The sequence below is a fragment of the Anolis carolinensis genome, chromosome 5 (assembly GCF_035594765.1).
Source record: "Anolis carolinensis isolate JA03-04 chromosome 5, rAnoCar3.1.pri, whole genome shotgun sequence".
Lineage (NCBI taxonomy): Eukaryota > Metazoa > Chordata > Lepidosauria > Squamata > Dactyloidae > Anolis > Anolis carolinensis.
Genome location: NC_085845.1, coordinates 138,642,369 through 138,656,085, shown reverse-complemented (window position 1 = coordinate 138,656,085; position 13,717 = coordinate 138,642,369). Strand labels below are relative to the sequence as shown.

Sequence of the window (13,717 nt, the reverse complement as noted above, 5' to 3'; positions counted from 1 at the left end):
TATTGTCTACACTGACTGATAAAGTCCCTTATCCAGCCTTACCTGGAGATGCTGGGCACTGAATGCAAGATCTTTTGCATGCAAAACATTTGCCTCATCATAGACCTACAAGCCTTCTGCCAACTACAGCCCATATATAAGGGAGTAATATCTGTTAAATCTCTGTTTGGTATAAAGGTGTGCTGGATTATCATTGGCGGTCATGGTACTGGTGCTGAAACATGTCAATATGGAGAAGTTATTTTGTCATCAATTTCTTGGAATTTACTAATACGCTGCACTTTCTTTTTTTTTTTTGAAATAATCTTTATTATAGAATTTCCAGATAACACATGTCATCTAAGGGGAAAGGTGGGAGGAGAGGTAGGTTATGGGACAGGGAATTAAGGGAGGGGGGGGGAAGGGGTGGGTAGTGGCTGCACTTTCCAATAAACATAACTTCGGCTTCTTCAAGACTTCTGAGAATTTGAGAAGCCTTCCATGCTCCTCAGGTCACAAGAAAGCAGTTGATAGCTGCAGTTGGCAGAAGACTTGCAGGTTTGTGATGAGGCAAATGTTTTGTATGCAAAAGATCATGGAGTTCTGCTGCTCAGTTGAGAAACATCACTATGGGCCCTTCCACATTGTTATATAACCCAAAATATCAAGGCAGGAAATCCCACAATATCTGCTTTGAACAGGATTATCTGAGTCCACACTGCCATATATCCCAGTTCAAAGCAGAAAATGTGGGATTTCCTGCCTTGATATTCTGGATTATATGACTGTGTGGAAGGTCCCTCAGTCTTTTTCTTTCTCTTTTCCTATTATGTTGCTCAGCTCAGAAGCATGAGGAAAGTGTGAAGACTATGGGCCTGTCCAGACAGTACCTTTATCCCAGAAGCTCCTGGAGCAATCAGGAGGGTAGCCAGATGCTGTTCCCTGTAAACCCAGAAGCAATCGCTACAAAAGGCAAAAAACACAAGATTTCCAGGTGTGGGAAAATCACGGTTTTTAGCCAAATATTTATTTATTTATTTATTTACAGCATTTATATTCCGCCCTTCTCACCCCGAAGGGGACTCAGGGCGGATCACATTACACATATAGGCAAACATTCAATGCCTTTTAACATAGAACAAAGACAAACAAACATAGGCTCCGAGTGGGGCTCGAACTCATGACCTCCTGGTCAGAGTGATCCATTGCAGTTAATTGCAGCAGCTGGCTTGCTCTCCTGCCTGCGCCACAGCATGGGCCTATCTGGAGGTTTGCATGTCTGTATGTCCCTGCAATCCGAAATCATTGAATGTTTTATCTGGGTTTGTTCCCGGGTTTTAGATGTTTGTTCCTGTGCCAGGGAACAACAGGATCATGTTGCTGGGTTCCTCATTGAGTATATGCTGACAACATGTACAGTTTAATAAATTTACTACTGGGTGTTGGGACATGAAAGTGCTGGAGAGGAATGTAAATACTGAGAGTCAAGGTCATACAGGAGACTAATAGGAACAGCCATATATAACCCAGGAACAGCACCCTGTTGTTTCATGCCACAAGTAAACAACAAACTCTGTCTGGACAGATGGCCAGGCAGCCAGGCTCTAAAAAGTGTCAATAATGACAAAGTTCTGTTCCTGGCTTGAAAGTGTATGTTCCTGTTTCATTGTGCAGTGCTGACTTGGGCAACAGTGGTCCTACCCCATAAGGTTTATTTGTGTGGCAGATACTTCATGAAATGTTTGGAGGGCGCAGTTTTTCTGGCCAGGACAAAGAACAGAACTTTTGCAAAGATCCGCATATCCGTATTTCTGCATCCCTGAGTTTTTAAAAAAATTTAAAGCAGCAAGGCCATTAAATGCTAATCTAGGTGGCCAATTGCAACATTCACATCTGTCTCAAACAGGAAAGAGTTCTTTCTCCCATCCTGTACATTCCACAGATATGTAAACCCCACTTGCCACAGACCTCACAACCTCTGAAGATGCAGGTGAAACATCAGGAGAGAGTGCTTCTGGAACATGGCCATGCAGCCCGGAAAATTAACAGCAACCCAATATCAGTGGTTTAATTTACCAACATTTGGGCGGGGGCAGGATGATCTCTCTGTAATTGCTAGGTTCTCTGGACAATCTTATTGTATGCTTCTTTGCAAATTTTCTAGCGAATTTCTAGAGACGATACCTTTCAAGAAATCTTTAGACCTTCCAGCACAACTCTATTGTATGCTGGGGCCAGAAGTCAGGTAATTTAATGTTATTTGTTGTATTTAGTTTCAGGTAAATACAGTCCAGCTGAAAATTTATTTTCCATGGATATAGGGATCTTACTGTATGTTTTTTTTCCCCTTAGTGGTCTCATCTCACTGTACATGTTCTAACAAGTAGCGGAATGACAATTCCTCAAAGAGGAGGGAACCAAAATCTGAGCTTTATCACCTGAATAGCAATTTAAAGTGTTTCACCATCATCTCTGGCGCTGAACAGTGACTTTAACACTTGCCCCTTAATCGTACCTGAAGAAATGGGCTGTAGTCCACAAAAGCCTATACTGAAATAAATTGGATAGTCTTCTTTTCCTACTTGTACTATATAAAGTAGAAATCTCTCTCTTTACCAGTTGTGTCCATGAAAGATGTTTGTTCGCCAACCTAGCTGACCTTTAAAGACCGTGATCTTTCCTGGTCTTATTCTCCACCAGAAGCCACAATTCCCTTACAATGCATTCTAAAAGAAAACACAGAAACACAGCAACTTAACAAAAAAAAAAACAAAACAAAACATATACCATTTATTCACAGAAATGTTTCATCCTCCTTTTATGTCTAAACATTTCCCAGTGCATCCTTTCACTTGATTTCTTCATTATATCATCCTGTCGTTTCAAGCAGAATTCAAGGCAAAGATACACTTAGCTCCCTTGTTGATCCATTATAACCGGGCTCAAAAGACCTGAATGTTTATATCTGATTTTGGCAAATAAGGTTACTGCTTGGGGCTTTCAAGCTGCAATTTTAATCTTCTTTTCTTTTTTCTTTTTACTATTTTACTACTGATTATTATTTTAGGTGAGAATTATTGTGTACGTTTCCTTAGACTTTTCACCTGTTTGATGCTGATTTCCTTTAGTGAATTGCTTTGAAAGGATTGCTTTTGGCCTTGAACAGAAGTATTAAATGATGTATTAAAATACTTTTAAAAGAATGGGAAGATGGAAGAGAATAAACAGTGCAGAGAGAGCTTTTTCTCCCTCGATTTGGCATTGAAGGAACCAGTTGCACTACTTTGTTTTGTCTGTGGGCACCACTCTTTTACTGTGCATTCGCTTCCATGGCTAGTTCACATTGCAAGTAGCGTTTTAACAAAAGCTATTACCTCTGAATCCATTTCCCACTATTAACAAGCAAATTAGAACTGGGCATGACTTGTGCCTTAAGCTGCTAATCATGACGGATTTGGGGGCCTGTGATAGGAAAACAAAATGAAATATGAAGATTTAGTGAAGGCAAAATCATTTTGCATACAGATTAGTACAAACTGTGACTTTTATTTCACAAAGCATTTTGCTTAATACCTACCAGTCTGACACTGGAATGCTGCATTCCCACCATATAAATATCCACACATTTTTAAAGAGGCTTCTCTGGTTTCTGATGGTTCTGCGAGAGTTAAACAGGGGGGTCGTTATTAATAAAAAATATTCCCTTACATTCCCACCTATAATGGGAGTAATCTGGGAAAGACTTGAGGGAGCCTCATTTTACCACTTGGAAAGAAGTGGTCTTGTGGAGAAACACCTTCAGTTATTATTTTGGAAATGGCTAAATGCTATGGAATCCTGGGATTTGTAGTTTGGAGAAGCAAAAGCATTCTTCATATAATTAGGCTAACAACAACTTTCATAATTCCATAACATTGCTATGACAGTTAAAGTGCTATCAAACTCCATTAATTCTACCTTAGGTTCTCCAACATGACTTTATGGTGTTCTTGGGCTAAAAATCCTTCATTTCAATAGGGTTTGCAATAATCTACAGTTTTGCATAGCCATGCAAAGTCCGGGAATATATGCTCTATGCAGATGGGTCATATTGTAATTCTGATATTGTAGGTGGTGCAGCGGGTTAAATCGCTGGGCTGCTGAACTTGCTGACCGAAAGGTAGGCAGTTCGAATCTGGGGAGCAGAGTTAGCTCCTGCTGTTAGCCCCAGCTTCTGCCAACCTAGCAGTTGAAAAACATGCAAATGTAAATAGATCAATAGGTACCGCTCCGGCGGGAAGGTAACGACACTCCATGTAGTCATGCCGGCGACATGACCTTGGAGGTGTCTTTCGGCTTTGAAATGGAGATGAGCACCAACCCCCAGAGTCGGACACGACTAGATTTAATATTGGGGAAAACCTTTACCTTTACCTTTTAGGACACCCAGTGTCTTTGTAAAATAAATGGGCATCTAACAGATGTGTCTTAGCAGTGGTAGTATCGTTGTTGCTATTTCCTCCCAAATTGGGACTCAACACAGCTTACAAATTAAAATAAGTATAGCATGGCTAAAAGTATTAATAGGTCTGTTTTAAAACATAACTAACATATCAACAATATGAAACAATTTAAAATATACAATTATAAATACAGGTTGATTTCCCCATATCCATAGTTTCTAAGACCAGAATGTTTTTCAGATTTTAGATTTTTGTTTCAAATTTTGTCATTCTTGTATTTGCATATACTTAGTGAATGTGGGACAGGAAGGAAATGGGGTTAGTAACATATCCAGTGTCCTCCAAGCTTTGCCATAAGGAGTCCCTGTTCCACCATTTCCAGAAACCTGAATGTGTTCAGAGGTCTGCTTTTTACAGGATGTCTAATATGTGGTGTCTAATGATGATGATGATGATGATGATAATAACTTTATATGCCACACTCTCTCTAAAGCGGGACTCGGAGTGGTTTACAACAAAGATGTCTTACCACCCTTCCTCTTCTTTCTCAAGGCTCCTTCAGGAAAACCCAATGGGCACTGGACATATGGAATAGCCCCTTTTCCCCAAAGTAGCTAACGGCAAAACAGTTTGGTTTTTGAAGGATTTTGGATTTCCAGGTATGAGAGACTTAACCTTCCATAAAAACAAGTTTTATAACAGTACAATTAAACAAGATAGCATCTTCCTAGAAGCAATTCCTTTTAAAATTCATCAATCTAGCCTCCCTGAGAAGGAGGTTCTATAGACTGGGGCAGTCACCAAAAAACCCTGGCCTCGTCTACACTGAATATTTAATACAGTGCAAAGCTAGCTTTGAACTGTATTAAACTGCAGTGGCCAGACAACAAAATCCCACAAAAATACACGAAAAAAGCTCTCCCCTGTGGTTTGTGTAATCATCATAAAACCTGGTTCCAGGATTTCCTATGTAATCACCTGCACAGCAAAACCACTTTCTTCATTACAGGTTTGAAACTGCATTAAATAGTTTGTGTAGATGCGGTCCTGGTCTCATGTCTACTGTGCCTATGAAAGTGGTAAGACTGGGAGAAGGGTCTCTCAAGAGGACCTCGGGGTCTGGGCGAACTCCTACAGAGATATAGGGTTTATCAGGTAGCCTTTAATGATGTGAATCTTAACTTAGAAATTGCATTGAATCTTCTCTGTTTTCTTTCTCCCTGCAATCACACTTTTTTGCATGTGGTAGAAGTAGAAATGGCAGTGTTGTTGTTAAGTGTCAGTATATTAGCTGTTCTACCAGCCATAATGCAATCTCTCCTTGGCAAGCTTAGTAAACATTTTTAAAATGGCAATAAAAAGAGAGCAGGTAATTTGGAAACCCGAAACAAAAATAGAGTACAGAATATATTTGATCATTATTTAAAAACCTCACCTGGCTTCGAAAACAGTTACTTTGTTGAAAAGTCTGTATTATGTTCTCCTTTCCAAGAAACTGCAGGATAGTCCATTAACTTTAATGCCTTTTCAAGAGTCCATTTTAATTGCTGTGCTTTGTATCTCTGAGGACAGAGTGGGCTTTGTACCCTGCTGTTCTGCTCATTTTCACGACTACAGAGTTTTCCTGGGTTTGTTCTTCTTCTTTTTTTTTTTTTACAGCAGTAAATTCTAGGCATTCATGAAAGAACTGGAGAATTGTTGCTGGTACTTCTGGTGTCAAGGACAGAACGCCACGAGATTCACAGTAACAAGGTTTATTAGGTTACAAACTCAAAATAAGCCCGTAAAACACAAAGGGCCAGGCAGTATTTGCCTTTAGGAGCAAAAAAGGGACAAAATGAATGTTCAAAAGATAAACCGGATTAAACCGAAGTTTAATCCGGGTAAAAACAAAATGCTTGCTTCAGCCTAAACAAAATGAGAGCCAAGAAAAAAGATACAAAGAATGCAGCTAATTGGCAGCAGATTCCTCTCTGCTGCCAACACAGTGTTTAGAGTAACTTGCGTCGCTCCCACACACACACACAGCAGACAGGATTTCCAGCACAGCCAGGGAATGCAGCAGTAGAGTAGACCAGTTCCGTTCCGTAATTCAAAGCCAAAAGCAGACGTTTGTAGTTTTCCCAAGTCCAAGAAGGGGATGAAGCCAAGCCGTGGTCAGTTCAGTCCGGGTATTCAAAACAGTGGATGGCGTCCGTCAAGAAGACGACGGGAGGTCAAGCTAATAAGAGTAAGCACAGGTTTGCACAAACAAATGCCCACACAATCCCTCCCGCCGTCTGACCCTGGATTCCAAACAACTTACGTCACAGCACAGGAAAGCACACAAGTCTTCAGGGAAGCGTCCCACACACACACGGATCCCAAGCGTTTGCCCAGATTACCTTGCCCGACGCAATTTGCAATTGCTCCCAAGCCCAGTTTTATGCCAGTTACAAATCTTCATCACTGTCAGCTGTCCTCCTTAACCCGGGCGTTTCCTCATCACTTTCCTCGTCAGAGCTGGAACACCTCTGACTACGCCCAGCAGCATCTCCAGCTGTGGATCCCGTCCCATCCCTCCAGCTAAGCCATGGGTCTAATCCTGAAGGTCCCCATTCATCTTCTGCCCCATCATGGCCAGTGGCCCCCAATTCCTCCCTTACCCGAGTCCAATCCATCTCATCCTCCTCTGAGCTAACCTGCCCCTCCTCCATTCTTTCCGTGAACCCTTCGAACGACTCTTCGTCCGATGGTGCTGCAAATATGTCTCGCAGTCTTTTTCTCTCTCGCTCCTCGAGAGTATCCGACTCTCGAGGAGTCTTACGCCCACGCCTGTCAGTAACAGAGCCATGAGGCTCAATCATAACATCTGGACATGCTATTTTTGTTGAATCTGTAGATAGATATAATTATAAATAATGAAAAACTCCAGAAAGTATCAAATATACAGAACTTTTAGAATACTTTGTGTTGCTTAATTTGCTATAGAAAAACAAACCTGTTTCAGATAAACCAAGTAATGTTAAATGTCCCTTCAGAGCTAATAACTATTGTGTGAGAGAAAACTGTATTAAATTATCACAGAGCACTGGGGAGGTAAACATTTGGCTGGTTTGGATGGTATGGCAAGTCAGTATGGGAACCAGAAAATGTCAATTACTAGCAGTATGTTGTGCATTCAGTTTGTTTCCATTTGAAGCAGGACTAGTTAAATAAATCATGCAGTTTTCCTCTGTGTGATGTTCGAATGTGGGTGCAGTTCCCTCTGTTTTTTTCCTTTTCTCCTCCACCAAACAAAGAAGGATATCTAAAACTAACCCTGGGTCCATAACTTTGGTTTGTTAAGGGAAAAACAAACCACAGAAGGGGCAGTGATAATGTTTGTAAAATATACTAAACAAATCCAGAGAAAAGCACTATGGTTTGCTTAAATCTGCCTACTGTAAGGGGGAGTGTTGGTCTAAATCAGAGGTTCTCAACCTGTGGGTCCCCAGGTGTTTTGGCCTACAATTCCCAGAAATCCCAGCCAGTTTGCCAGCTGTTAAGATTTCTGGAAGTTGAAGGCCAAAACATCTGGGGACCTGTTGTAGCTCAGCCTGAGTTGGAACTAGATGTTGGGCCCATCCAAAACTTTGAATCTCGGCCTGTAATTCAGCTACGTTTACCTGAATTGGTTTGTACAGAGGATTCTGAAACCAGAGAGGAGCATTCCTCTCCGCAGTCAAGGTCAGTTCAAAGACCAGATGGCTATGTTACCCCGGAGGAGGCTGATGATTATGACAGAAGGGGGATGTTTACCCAAGAAAGGAGCAGGAGGGAGTATTGGAGAAGAAGCCAGTGTCTGGTTCAGAAACACACTAATGAGCAACTTTCCCGTGAGACGAATGGCTCTCCCTAGTTTTCACTAAGAATGTTAACCTTGAAATCTCCTCAAATACTCCTTGCTTCCTCTGCTCAGCAGCGGTGTCAACTTTGCAATTCAAGTGAGAAACATCTCTCTTCGTGCTCTTGCATTCGTGAATTTCAAGCCAAGATCCTGCCTTGTGGATTTCAGATATCTCCTGTCTTGTCAACCTTGTTTCCAGTTGGACCTTCCTGATTCCTTGCCTTGTGGATTTTAGTTTCTTGGAGTACCTTGAGTTTGGTTCTTGCTCCTTGTGGCTTTCTGCTGTTTCCTGCTTGGAAAGGGAACTCTGTGTGGACTACCTTTGATACTTCTTGTGGGACTAAGCAAAGTTCCAGTTTGGACTACATCTGCGACATATTTTCTTGGACTTCTGTTTAAGGACAGATAAGTATATAGCTGGGTGGTTTGTCCACTCTATTGATTTTGAACTATACTTTCATCTACTCTATTGACTTTGAACTGTATTTGCTTGTGCTTACTTATATTCTACAATAAACAGCTTGATTGCTTATATTCTGGGCTCCAGTGTGGTTTTCAAGGTGCCTATGCAGCCTTGGGGTGCGACAGGACCCATAGGTTGAGAATCACTGCTCTGGAATCTCTAGATCAGTGGTTCCCAACCTTTGGGCCTACAGGTGTTTTGAACTTCAGCTCTCACAGTCCTAGCAGCTGGTAAGATGGCTGGGATTTCTGGGAGTTGAAGTCCAAAACACCTGGAGGCCCAAAGGTTGGGAACCACTGGTCTAAATCCACTAGCTTCTGCTCATAACCAATAGGTCCAATCTACAATATATAATGCAGGTCAAAGCTAGCTTCAAACTACAGTGACCAGACAACAAATTCCCACAAAAGTGTGCAAAAGAAAGCCCTTAGTGTGCATTAGTGCTCTGTGGTTTGTATAATAATAATAATAATAATAATAATAATAATAATAATAATAATAATAATAATAATAATGATGATGATATGTCTCCATGCCGTGCAGTCCTGGGAGTTTTCCAAGCTGAGTAACCACCCTTCCCTGATGACATGATATATTTGCACTTTTAGCACTTTGGCCTAGATCCTTGAACTCAATCCATGATTTTATCATTTTATCTTGTTTGTGGTTTTTATGACTTGCTTTTATTGTCTGATTGATTTGTTTTATTGTTTTGTTTTTATATTGTTCTGTCTGGGCTTGGCCCCATGTAAGCCGCTCCGAGTCCCTTCGGGGAGATGGGGCGGGGTATAAGAATAAAATTATTATTATTATTATTACACCCTTCTCTGTGAGGCAGCCAAGGGAGGGAGGGAGGGAGAATCACTGCTTTCCCTCCCTCCATTTTCAACAATGAGCAGGGAGAGGGATGGTGGGCGAGGCCAAATCTCTGCAATGTGAAGGCAGCTGCAGTGAAAGAATACAGAAAGGAAACAAGAGACATTTAACAGTGTGATAGAAGGTAGAGAAAACATCCGTTTCATTTAAAAAATGGAGTAAGACTGAGCTCTGCCACACACTTCCCGGCCTAATGTGATGAAGTGGGGAGTTGGTGAGAAGATGTTTATGCCATTCAGGAGTTTGCATGGTTTTTTTTTAACATGGTAGTCTTTAAAAAAAACTTGAGCCTAAATTTTGAAAAACAGTTCCAAAGTGCTCTCCGTGGGATTGTCATTCTTTCCCCTTCAATGCAGGGCCACCCTTGATTCCTTGCTTGTTTGCTTTCTTCCTGCTGGCCCCCCTCCCTCCCAAGAGCAGCTCCAGGCTGGAGGTTGTTTTCCTTTCAAAAGGTTCCATTCCTGCCAAGGTTCCAGGGCTGATGGTGTTTACCTGGTTGCCATGGAGACTGGAGGTTCCGAGGGGCCTCCAGTTAGTTGGCCCCGCCATTGCCTTCCTGGCCACCAACATGAGCAGAGGGCTCTCCAGGCAGGTCCAGTTGGGGCCGGTCCCCATGGATGCCTCTCTGGCCCAGGCCCCTCTGTGCACACCCTCAGGATGGCCCTGGACACGTGGTTCAGGATAAGGGCCACACTCCTTGGGAGCCCTCCCCTCCGTCTCCCTTTGAGGCCCTGGGGCCAGTCCTGTTCTGGCGTTGAGTGCCCCCTTCATTGCCTCCCTCTTTTTTTGCTTTGTTTTCAGACTTTATTTTATTTATTTTGTGGTGATTTCTTTTAATTTTCTTGCTGGCTCATGTTTATCCCTGTTGACTGAGCTCAGCGAAATAATTGATGGGTCTACACAATAATTTAAATTGGTATTCAATGTTTTTAATATTTATTTATTTATTTATTTCTAGACCTTATTATTCTTTGTGTGATTTGTGTCTTGTATTTTATGTTAAATTTGCTTTGATTGGTGTTTTATTGTATTTATACACTGTGTATTTTCAATGTGGCACTGAAGTGGCCAAACTGCAAGGTGCTCTGAATCCCCTCTGGGGTGAGAGGAGCGATGTAGAAATATCGCAAATAAATAAATAATAAATTCATGCACACTTGAAAGTCTCACAATCTTGGTGAATGAAGGGGATCCTGTAGGTGTAGCACACCTCAATTTCAGGAAGGCCTTTGAGAAGATTCCCCAAGACATTCTCGCAAAGGAGCCAGTAAAATGTGGGCAAGACAGTGCTCCTGTGAGTTTTAGGGATTTTGCTCTTCCCATGGTAGCTTGAGCCCCAAAGGTCCCCAAGCCTGTATTTAGATTCATATAACACAGTTTGAAACTTCATTCAATGGTCCGTGCAGACTCATATAATGTGGTTCATTTCAAATAGGTCCTCCTAGCTCAATGTTGTGGTCACAAAAAGTAATAAAAAGTTTCTGAACATTTTTACAATTCAAACCAGCCTGTTAAGCAAGCCTTACAATTGTCACGACACAGGCTGCAGAGCACCAATAACCATACACAGAGGCCAGAATCTAACTAATATCTTTATTTAAGGAAATATATAGGTTAATAAAAGCAAGTGTAGGAAATAGTTCTGGAGTAGACCTTTCAGGGAAGGTCAAAATTAGTCCAAAGAAACAATGTCCAATATGAAATATTAAGGTCCAAAGTTGTAATCCAATAACCGAAACACTCACTTCGCCAAGCGAAGTGAGGGGAGATGACAAGGTCCTTTAGTCCATGAAACTTGAGCAAGGCTAGGAAATAACTTGATACTTGGAACACAAGGCTTGAACAAGGCAACAAGAAACGAGGAGCAAAACCAAGATCCGTGGAATTTACTTGGCAAGGTCCGGAAAGCAAGGCTAGATCCGTGGAAGTAAACAAGGCTGGGAACGAAGGCTTGGAAACAGGAACGAGGCTTGGAAACAGGAACGAGGCTTGGAAGCGGAGTAGCTGTCCACACACGCTACTCCAGTAGCTGACGAATTGACTCCGCAAGATTCCAAAAGGGGCAAGGAACCTAAATAGGGCCTCGTTTCCCACCAGAGAACACTTCTCTGGGGAAACCAGAAACGAAAGTCAATCTCTGTGTCCAGATGTATGACTCCCTAAAATTTCTCATGGAAGCAGGCTTAATCATCAGAATGCTTTGCTGCGATTCTCAGGCTTCGGCGATTAGCCTGCTGAACTCCTTTTTGTTGTAGATAATAATTACGGCGAGAAAATGGGGGAGATTTTGACTCAGGGCTTGTTTGGCAGATTTCTGGAATACAAACCTCCTGCAGGTGCAAGGGCTCTAATTCAGGCTGGGAAAGTTCCCTTTCTGGCTGAAATGGTGGAAAACCCAAGTTTTCCTCTTCATCTGTCACAACAGCACTAGGAACGGGACTACATGGCCCATGAGTCATCACAACAATGCTGGTTTATTTTCAGGAAATGTTTCATTTTTAAACCTACCTTATAGACTAATATGTCTGGTATCATGTAAAATTGTCTTGGAAGGAAAGCAGGTGGAAATAGTTTGAGAAGCCCTGCTCTAGATCACCAGGAGGGGAAGTTAGAGATGTTGTTCTTCACCCTTTTTCAATGAGCTATTGGGTGGGGTGGAATGGCCCATCTAAATACAGGCTTGGGGACCTTTGGGGTTCAAGCTACCACAGGAAGAGCAAAATCCCTAAAACAGCCACTCTCCCAAGGCGACTCCCTCCTGTTCCCTCTGTCCTCCTTTCTCCTTTGAAGAACATCAGGAAGGTCTGTGAGACCTGCTTTTCATGTTGCCGGAGGAGGAAATCAAATAAAGTGGCTCTTGCCAGGTATCCCCTTCCTCCTTCTCTTCTATTTGTTTTAATTTAATTCACTGGTGTTTTAGTGACCATCCTTGATCTCCTTCAGCATAGCTACATAAGGTTCCGTTGCTGACATTTTGCTGTTTTCTCTTCTCTAGTGCTCCGGATGAAGCCAAAGAATCCTCCTCCTCGGACATCTCTTTAGACACTTGGTTAAGGAGGGAAAGGCAGGAGCATTGTACTTCTGCAAAGTGGAGGGGATCAGGATTTGAAGGAAGTCTCCTCTTTTTCCTTTACAGTATTTCTGCATAGTATCAGCCGGGCCCAGATGCAAGGCATGAGGGTTCCCTTCGAGAAGAGTCTTATCAATCCTGGCTAAGGATTGAAAGGCAGGAGTACTGTCTTTCTGCCAAGGGGAAGGGGAGGCCAAGCTTTCAGAGAAAGTCTCCCAATAATCACTTTGTTCTTCTCTTTCTTTCACAGTGCACCGTGACCAAGAGACCAGAAGAAGAAGGGAGCATGGACACACTTTGGAGCCAGCAGTCCCAGGAAGAGAAGTAACTTCTTCTCCCTTTTTGAGTGGGGGTTGGGTCTTCTTGTTGAGCTGGAGGAGACTTTGAGTTGTTCTTATGTGTATTTTTTGTTTCTCTTAGTGCAACAACAGACATCAAGATCGTGTACTTGGAAGACAGTGAAGAACCTGGGATTACTAGCTCCATAGTCTGTCCATAGCTCCACCCAGGATTCATAGGACTTCTCTGGAATGGGATCCTCGCTCCTTGCCTGCCGGATTGGCTGCGGTGCTGATACCATCCAGAAACGCTATATCAGCTGAGTGTCCTCTCCTTGGAGAGAAAAAGGCTTGTTTTATATTGTGTGTGATTTGTATGGCTTATTTTAAAATAAAAATATATAAAGAAGTACTATAATACTCCTGCCTTTTGATTTTGCTTCTTACCCAAGAGTTGTGTAAATGTTTATATCCCTACAGGGAAATGCCTTGATAAGTCAGATCAGTAAGTAAAAAAATCAATACTAATTGTGTTTAGCTTATTGGAAACAAAAGGTAATTTCCATAAGTAGTTCATATGGCATCTGCTAATGGCTCCCATCACAAGTATATTGCTGTAGTCTTCTCCAGTCTTTCTTCACTGTTTATGATGGCAAAATTACTTAGTAGCAAATGGTCATCTGAATATCACCGGATGTTCAACTACAGTATCCCTAGTCTTATTTTATATTGAAGAACTTG

The 13,717-nt window shown here is 42.0% G+C and overlaps 1 long non-coding RNA gene across 1 annotated transcript; it reads left to right on the top strand.

Moving 5' to 3' along the window:
* The first annotated feature begins 12,097 nt into the window (after window positions 1–12,097).
* Window positions 12,098–13,388, top strand: LOC134299468 (uncharacterized). Its single transcript, XR_010006685.1, has 2 exons — window positions 12,098–13,022; window positions 13,119–13,388. It is a non-coding gene; the product is annotated as an uncharacterized LOC134299468 (long non-coding RNA).
* The last annotated feature ends 329 nt before the right edge of the window (window positions 13,389–13,717 follow it).